The sequence below is a fragment of the Podarcis liolepis genome (genome assembly GCF_965112155.1).
Source record: "Podarcis liolepis genome assembly, chromosome: 11".
NCBI classification, from domain to species: domain Eukaryota; kingdom Metazoa; phylum Chordata; class Lepidosauria; order Squamata; family Lacertidae; genus Podarcis; species Podarcis liolepis.
Window position 1 is genome coordinate 36718648 of NC_139565.1, and position 6049 is coordinate 36724696.

General features: G+C 43.3%; 1 long non-coding RNA gene across 1 annotated transcript; it reads right to left on the reverse strand.

The window, feature by feature from the left end:
* Window positions 1-1618: 1618 nt before the first annotated feature.
* LOC310688825 lies at window positions 1619-3869 on the reverse strand. The gene is made up of 2 exons (XR_014517210.1): window positions 3591-3869; window positions 1619-1886 (listed from the first exon to the last, which is right to left on the reverse strand). It is a non-coding gene; the product is annotated as an uncharacterized lncRNA (long non-coding RNA).
* Between the last annotated feature and the right edge of the window lie 2180 nt (window positions 3870-6049).

Below are 6049 nucleotides of genomic sequence, written 5' to 3' on the forward strand. Positions count from 1 at the left end.
GCCCTAGCGACTCTAAGCAGCTTCCAACACATATAAAAACATAATAAAACTTCTCTAAACAGGATTGCCTTCAAATGGCTCAGGGGTCAGATAACTCCATAACCTCTACCATTTCTCTGGTGGAAATAGGGACATCCTAAGGAAAAGAGGGACATTCCAGGATCAAATCAGAAACCAGGATGGCTTCTTTAAATCAGGAACGTCCCTAGAAAATAGGGACACTTAGAGGGTTTGCCACTCTAGTTTTCTGAAGAACTTGATTGCTCTTGCTTTCTAACCCTGTTTTTTGACCTTTGCATGAATACTGTCTCTGCTTGTCAGTCTCTGCTCTGTTTGCCTGACCTGCTTCCTGCAGATTCATGTGGGCTCATCCTTCCCAGGACTTGACAGAGGGTTTTTTCAAATTTTCAGAATCAGCATTATCGGTAAGTATTTAAAATGATTCAACAAATCATTATACCCAATGCTAAATCCATGCTCCTGTGTTTTTTTGGTGAACAAAATGGTTCTATGTGAGGATTTTATAATTTTCCCTCTTGGTTGCTGCATGCTTGGAAACTGCACAGCTTTGGAAAGTGACAAATTAATGTAATTTATAGGTACAGCTTTCCCCCCCAGACGGAGCTCACTGGAGCTCAGCTCCGGCACCTCTCATGTGGATACCATTGCCATCCTAAGAGAACAAGGGAGAAGTTCAGTGAGCTCCAGCAGCTCTTTGCCTAGAAAAAGAGCACTGCTTAAAGGGTTGGTACCCTGGTCACATCCACACCATGCATTTAAAGAACCCTGGGAACTGAACTCACAGTGTGCGGCATCTGGTCCTGCTGGAGAAACTGACCCACCAATGTTAACTGTCAAGAGATTTGGTTAAACCTTATTTTTTGTACACAGTTGTGGCCATCTATTTCCTAACCTGCCTATATTTTACCAGTCAGATTGGTTTACATTGCTCCTCCATTTTTTTTACATTTTATTTATTTTATATTGGTAAGAGGTTCATAATTAGAGAATTATTAATGAGTTACATTGTTTTTACATGGTTTTCTCCTCTTTTGCTAACTGTATCACATACACTCCCGCTTCCAGAAGGAAAGTTCAGAATATCCCTTTTGACCAGTGGCATTCCTTTCCCTTAAATCTTTATATTTTCTGGATATGGTCTCTGATTGCTATTGTGCATATATTTGATTTTTTTTTATTATGTCCAACACAAAAATTTAATTAGAATAAACAGACAAGAAAAGAAACGGTTCATTTTGAAGTTACTTCCCAGAACTTTTGGATTCCATGTTTATTTTAGGTCTCCCTTTTGTTAAGGCCTCTTCACCCTACTTTTTTATGTGGGAAGAGAAAAGAAAACAATTTTACTCTGCTCAAAGCATCCATAGCTTTTTGTTTATGTGCTGCCAGTATTCGAAGCATGCAGAAAGAATATTAAACCACAAATGTCAAAAAGCTCTTCCTTCTTGTTGGCTTTAGGCAATATTGCTTATTTCTCAACCAGAGAACCTGTTCTGTGGCTGTTACCTCTCCTTCTCTCCCATATGTTAATTTATTCCTTGAGATAATTGAGTACAAATGAGACTTCTTGATGGAAGAAAATTCCTGTCTAATTGCAAAAATGGCCACATAACGACATTTTAATGGGAATATCAACATTCCGTGAAAATATGCAAAACATAACCACAAGCTTCCTACCCTTCCTCCATGCTGTAATGAGTTGACGGGCAAGATAGCTGCAGTGGGCATTGCTGAGCTGCTGAGGCCTTGGTAGCTGCCCGAGGATGCTGTGGGGTGACTTCAGATGGATGAATCTGTCAATTTCAGTTTCTAATTTTTCCTGTCTTCAGTTCTCCACCTTTCTACATTGGTTTGCATTAAAAGTCCTTCAGGAAAAAAATCATCAATATTTTAGTGTAAATTTCTCCTAATATATAAATACAGTACCTGTATGCAGATTTTCCCAATATACACATTTTTTTTGCAACACTTTATTTCCCCTAATATATATGTTTTCCCTAATATAATGCATTTCTAATGTTATTTTCACTAATATACTGTATGCATTTTTATGCACACTTTAGTATATGCATTCTTATACATAACCTTGCTGGAAAACGTCATTGCCCAGTTCAGAGAAGTGCAAGTTCCAAAGGATGATTGTGTCAGTTTGCATATTATTTTGGAAATCACCTTTAAGTGTAAACTGAACAGAATTTCTCCCCAATCCCTCGTGGTGACAGCTACATATGCATATCATGTGTTACCCCTCTATGTCAAACTTGAATAGAGTATTATTCACCAGCAGCTGTCATGACATCACCAAATAGGTTATGCATGGAGTCTCAGTTTGATAGATTTGAGGAGTGTACCTCCTGTTCTCCCTCCTGAAGTGGCACACAGTTCGAATGATTTGCTGAACTCCTTCACCTCCTTCCGGTGTTTGCTATACTGTGGGGCTGACTCACCAATACTTTTCCCTTTGGGAAATATGTGACCCATTTGGGTTCCACTGAACTCTGATGCAGAGGACTGAACTTGTGTTGCTAAGGATACAAAGAGTGGAACATTCGGTCTCTGCTGCACTTGGAAGATTACCTTTGCGATTATACAAGGGAAACAAGAATAATCTATTTTGCTGCACTGTTTCAAAAGACTAGCTGTCAAATTGCTCACTGCAAAGTGAGACGGAAGATTGATGTCCACACTGCATCTTCTATGGATTGCATATGGCTGACATACAGAACTAAACAGAGGGGAAACTTCACATTTTCATAGCTTTAAGTCAACTGAATTGATTAGTACTGTACAATAAATGTTTCTAATTGTTGCTCATGGTCTCAGTAACAGTAAACCATCACAGAACCAGTTAAATAGATTGTATTTGCAGGAAGGGTGTTATTATTAGGGTCAAATTTAAGTGATTTTTTTTTCTTACAGGATAGTTGACACCAAAACCTGTTCTCCATGATTCCTCTGTCAAATATCAACAGAGGTGTTCAACATATAGAGGTGCCAGATCATTTCAGCAAAACATTTTAAATGTTTCAGGTCAAATAAGATTGTTTTATTTTGTCTTGTTTTTACTAAAGCATCCCCCCCCCAAGTGAATATATATCACATCCAAACACATGGGTCCCAATCCACACATCTGTGCAAACATCAGTCGGTTGTGCCCAGTGATACACACAGCCGGCTTTAACAGCAGCCATCATCCCCCAAACCATTACAGAGCAATTCCTAAGTATAGGAAACTGGTATAAGTTATCCTTATTCCAAGCTCCATTCAGGAGCAGGGCTACTACCCACTGAACCAGCCTCAGCCTGATAGAGGGTCCTGAACTACAGGGTACCTGGTAGCAACTCTTGCTGGAGTGCACAATCCCACAGCAGATGCTAGCATGCAGTCTGGCAGGCCAACAGGTCCAAAGTCTTGCCAGGGTTAGGCTCCCATCTCTGCTGCCGATCCAGAAGTCAACCCCACATATGCATAGTCCCAAAAAGCTCCCTGGAACGTCCAGGCTGTGGTCCAACCAACATGGGCAGTTGAGCAGACACAGCACCTCATCTCTGCTTCCCTTTTATTATACCTTGCATGTTGATTGCAGCATCTGGGCTTGACAAGGCAGGTGACCCTCACCTGTTCTGAGCCTCCTCCAGCTGAGGAATCACACACCTCCTCCTGGAAGTAATGAGCCCCATCTGGCCAGCTAATGAGCAGGGTTGTGGGCCCTCAGCCTCCCAGAGCCTTGCCCTCTCCCCCGCTGCTCCTTACACCCCAGAGCTTGCTGTGTTTGGGGAGACAGGGGCCCCTCTGGCTCTGGTGAGGGGTCCTGTTGCTCTGCTTCCTGTGTGTCCACTGACCCACATCATCCTCCATCACCCCTGCAAGTACTTTCTACACCAACCTCTCCTTCTCCATCCCCAGCTGGAGTGCCTCAGTCATGGCTACAGCCCTCACCAGAATCCTCTTCCTCCTCCCCGCTATCCTGCCAGCTCATGACACAGAGGGAAAACAAACCTTTAAAATAGAATTTGACTTGCAGCACTTGTTATGCCGGCCTAAGTTCCACTGCATTGTTAGGTCACATGCCAGAGCTGAAATAGGTTTTGTGTAAGGCTCTCTTTGCCCTGCACTGCCCACAGGACCTCTGGACTTATGCCTCAGACAGGTTGAGGGAGTCATTGTGGTGTAGGCCTGGCTAAGCCCCAGCTCAGCTGGGACAGCCCCAAATCCACCTGTTCCAGTCTTGATCATCCTGGTGGATCTTGGGTTTGGACTGCACAGATAGTAAGCACTGTTATGTACTAAGCTTGGATCCTAGAACAATAGGCAAGTAGGATCTTAGAATGCAACAACTGATTGGCTTGCAGGAAAAGACCAATCAGGCTCCAGGAGGAAGTTAATCAGCCTAATAGGCTGGTAGGATTGTAGAATTCAACAACAACTGATTGGCCTGCAGGAAAAGACCAATCAGGCTCCAGGAGGGAAGCAGAATCAGCCAATCAGACAGGATGCATTGTGTAAATAATGTATATAAAAGCCTGAGGTTGGGGGGGGGGCAATTCATTCACTGTTTTACAAGCTGCAGTAAAGAGCATGAAATCACTACAGGAATCAGAGTATATTTCACTGACCATGCAAAGCGACTGTGGGTGCAAGCCCAATGAAGCTCTGGTAGTGCCACAAATGTTTACCTGTTGCACATGGAGTTTCTATTTTAAACAACAACTTCCTCCCTATGCTACCCAAATGATCAAGGAGGTCTGCATGTAGAAGCCTGCTTCTACCTTATACTGAGTTTGATGAATGAGCCATTGAGCTGTGGATTGTCTACACTGACTAGTGGTTGCTACTGAGGATTTGGAAAGGGAAGCCCTTCCAGCCCTAACTGGAGCTGCTGGAGATTGGACCTGGGATCTTAAGTATACAAAGGAGATGGTCTATCACAGAGCTATGGACCACCTCCTCTAGATCAGGACCCTAAAGTGGAGGGTAAAGGGCATTTGGGACGCGGGTGGCGCTGTGGGTTAAACCTCAGTGCCTAGGACTTGCCGATCGCATGGTCGGCGGTTCAAATCCCCGCGGTGGGGTGAGCTCCCGTCGTTCGGTCCCAGCTCCTGCCCACCTAGCAGTTCGAAAGCACCCCTAAGTGCAAGTAGATAAATAGGTACCACTTTATAGCAGGAAGGTAAATGGCGTTCTGTGTGCTGCTCTGGTGCCGGTTCGCCAGAGCAGCTTCGTCACGCTGGCCACGTGACCCGGAAGTGTCTGCGGACAGCGCTGGCTCCCGGCCTCTAGAGTGAGATGAGCGCACAACCCTAGAGTCTGTCAAGACTGGCCCGTACGGGCAGGGGTACATTTACCTTTACCTTGACCCCCATAATCTGCGTTCAAATTAAGGGCACCATGACTGCAATTTGCATAGAGAAAAAAGTTCCTGTTAAAGTGAATGGGAGTTTCCATCTCCCCCAGTGCTAGCAAAATGTTAAGTAATGCAGCTGATAGATGGCACCATAAGATATGGAGATCATTAGTTTTATTCAGCATGTCAGCTGCTTTTATGCAGGCAGATATCTTTACTGGAATGCGTCCAACGTGACTGAAACAAAGCTGGGGAAACTGCATTGCTATTTATTCCATTATTCTGAGCAAAGAGGTCTTCAGCAGTCAACTCTAAAGTCTCCTTTTAAATAAATCTTAGAGCTTTCATGTCTCATTATTGTCTCCTAGGAAGCTTGCCAGGGCTGAGTGTTAAAAGCTTCCATTAGCAGATAATACTTTAGCTGAGAAACATTTTTAACTCTGTAATGGAAAAGGGGGGGGGGACAGCTTCTACAAAATAAAATTATTTCATTTTTACATCTACCGTATTGAGAGGAGAAGTGAAATGAGTTCTAAGTACTCGTTTCTCACTGCTGTGTGCTTTTTGGTAAGTTAACAAGTGCCTACTTGAAACATTAAATTGTTTTGGGGGGCTAAAATATAATGCAGTTGTTTTAAAAGAAGGAAACTTATCAGTATTATGGACTGTCTCAACCAGCAATA